This window comes from Silene latifolia, chromosome Y (assembly GCF_048544455.1).
Source record: "Silene latifolia isolate original U9 population chromosome Y, ASM4854445v1, whole genome shotgun sequence".
In the NCBI taxonomy this organism is placed as follows: Eukaryota; Viridiplantae; Streptophyta; class Magnoliopsida; order Caryophyllales; family Caryophyllaceae; genus Silene; species Silene latifolia.
Window position 1 is genome coordinate 83,078,609 of NC_133538.1, and position 3,117 is coordinate 83,081,725.

At 39.8% G+C, this 3,117-nt stretch overlaps 1 non-coding gene across 1 annotated transcript; it reads right to left on the reverse strand.

Moving 5' to 3' along the window:
- Positions 1–601: 601 nt before the first annotated feature.
- LOC141636180 (small nucleolar RNA R71) lies at positions 602–707 on the reverse strand. The gene has a single exon (XR_012540810.1). It is a non-coding gene; the product is annotated as a small nucleolar RNA R71 (small nucleolar RNA).
- Positions 708–3,117: the final 2,410 nt, after the last annotated feature.

A 3,117-nucleotide genomic window follows, 5' to 3' on the forward strand; every position in this document is an offset into this window, starting at 1 on the left:
CCGACCGCGAGAGGCTTTTTAGGACCTTGGGGACAAGGACCCTTGATAGAGTTCGGAACCCTCCACAAGCAAACATTGATCAACCAAACTCACAGACCCCACAAAATATTGATACCACAACCACACTTCAACCAATCATCACAATTGAGACTCTACTAGAAAACCCTTTTCATAACTTCCCTATTCCAAATAACCCACCTAAAACACCACCCCCTTATATACCAAATCCTCCACCACAAATGGCTCTACGAGATCACAACCGGCCTAACCATAATGATTCATGTAACCCTATTAATTTTGGCACCTTGGCGCAAAACAACTTTGAAATGAATCCCGCCCAAGTCGGGTTGATTGAGAAGGATTTATTCGGAGGGCATATTGAAGAAGATGCTCATGCTCACCTCCAAAACTTCAAGCAGAACGTTTTAATGATGAAGAAGTATGGGGTATCTGAGGACACCTTGAGGATGATGTTATTTCCGTTTTCATTGACGGGTAAGGCGGACCGGTGGTTGAACATTCACCCCCCGGATACCTTCACGACGTGGGATGCCTTGGCTAAGCATTCATGGCCAAATATTACCCATCATCCAAGACCGCAATACTCCATAATGAGATTCATACTTTTCAACAAGAAGACGGGAGTCTTTGGGTGAAGCTTGGGACCGTTATCAAGACCTAATAGCAAGTTGTCCCCATCATGGAATCCCAGAATGGTACATCAGTCAAACATTCTTTCAAACATTGCTACTTAGGACTAAGTAGATGGTAAATGCCTCCGCAGGGGGAGAATTTGATCAATTGAATGATGAAGAAGGCACGTCATTGATCAAGAAAATGGTAGACTCGGAAGCAAACTATGGGTCAAGAGGAAACATGCTAAGAAGGAATGGCAAGTTCCCTAAGGAGAACCCTTCCAACTCCGAGACAAATGCTAAGCTCGACTTACTCACGAAAAAACTTGAAAAGCTACAAAGAAACCAAGTGCACCAAGTCACAACCTCACATGGGCCACCCATGGAGGAAGTGGTTCAAACTTTAAGTTGTGAGGTTTGTGGAGGGAGCGGTCATACCTTTGATTTGTGTGCCAACAACTATAACGATGGTTACGAAGAGAATGTTCAAGATGTTAATGCTTTCCAAAGCTTTAACAACAATACAAGACCACCAAGACCACCCTACAACAATCCCAATGTCTACAATCCAAACACTAACTTCTACCATCCCGGTTTAAGGAACCACCCCAATTTTAGTTACAAAAGTGCCAATGTTCAAAACCCACAACACCTTCAACCACAATCCCCAAATAATCCACCCGGTTTTTCTCAACCAAGGGGAGGATTCTCCAACCAAAGAAGTAACCCTGGAAATCAAAACCAATGGCCAAACAATAATTAAAACCAAAACTATGGGAACCAACCACAAGGGTACCAAGATTTTGGTGGAAATCAAAGCAACCAAGGGTTTTACCAAGGGAATCAAGTAAACAAAGCTAATCAAGGATTTGGTAAAGGGTATGTTCAAGGTTTTCAAGAACAAGTCCAAGGATCAAACTTCAACAACAATGGTCCTAGAGGTAACTTTTCAAGGGGGACAAAACAACAACCAAGGTTCCAACACTCAGTATGACTATGGGTTCCCTCTACCCATAACCAACCAAAATTATCAAGAACCCCAAGGTGAGCTCTCCCAAAATGAGTTTTTGAAGATGATAAAGAACATGCAACTTCAACATAGTCAAGAAATGGTTAATTTTGACAAGGCAACCCAACAAAAACAAGCAAACTTGGGGGCTACCTTCCTTAAAGACATGAGATAAATGGAATCAAGGATGGCCTCTCACGCTATGGCTAACCCTCAAAGGCCGCCCGGTGGTCTATTGGCCCAAGGACAAAGTTCCAAGGACGCCTCAAATAGCCACCATGCTTATGCGGTAGTGTTAAGGAGCGGTGTAGAGCTTGAGGACCCCTACAAGGACCTTGAGGTGGAATTTGATGAAGAGCCCAAGGGGAATGGGTTGGAAATGAATGTTGAAGAGGGAAGCTCACCCATGGTACCGTCGACTAAAGTTAGTGAAGATAAGAAGGGGAAGAAAGCTTGTGAAGATTCGTCAAGAAGTGGAATTCAAGTGGATAAGGATGTTGATGGATATGTTGAAGACCTCCATTATGAGGAAGAAGCTATTGAAGAAGTACCTTTGAAACATTCAAATAAGGTAACAAAGAATTCGGTTCCTCTAAAGGTATCTTCTAATTCTTAACTTGTTCCTAAAATTCCTTACCCTTCAAGAGCCATTAAGAGTAGGGAAAACCTTAAGTATGCCAAGTTTTGTGATATGCTTGAGAAAGTTGAGGTTACCCTGTTGGAAATCATATTTTAAAAATCACATATTTTAGTTTAAAGTTTTAGTCATAAAAACTTAAGAATCTTATGCATAGCAAAACATATAAATATGTGTAGAGGAAAACCGGTTCCTTACATTGAATATTTCGGTTTATGGGCACAAGTAAGGTCTCCTACCTTCACTTGTTCTTGAGCTATGATGAGTAATAGAATGATCCTCCAAAGACTTCAAGTATAGAAGCCACTCCTCTTGATTGCACCCAAGATTATCCCTTATCTCTACTAAATAATATGTGCTAGATATTTGTTTAGTAGTTTACCTTAAAATTGATTACTAATACTCATATATTACACTAATAATATTAGTAATGTGATTAAACAATTTTGAATCAAGATTTCTCAAGTTTTAGAGAAATATGAAGGAGTAGAGAGAAAGATGCATGTAAATGAATGAACATGCATGTGTTTGATGAGTAGAGAACAAAAGTTCTCTAATGTGAAGAAGGGGGCACGGTTATGGGGAGTATAAGAACCAATATATGGTCCTTCCCTTTTTACTTTTATTCTTATCTAAACCTTAGGCATGTAAGGCTAGGTAAGTAGTGTCATGATGGTGTTATTTTAGCTTATTAAAATAAACTACCACCATCCACTAAACCCTCTTTATTTCGGTCCATATTCATAAAATGGACTACCATTTTATTTTGTCAATTTGTCATTTGTCACACAATATGTTACATGTAGTATGATACATGTTATTAATTAATTTAATGC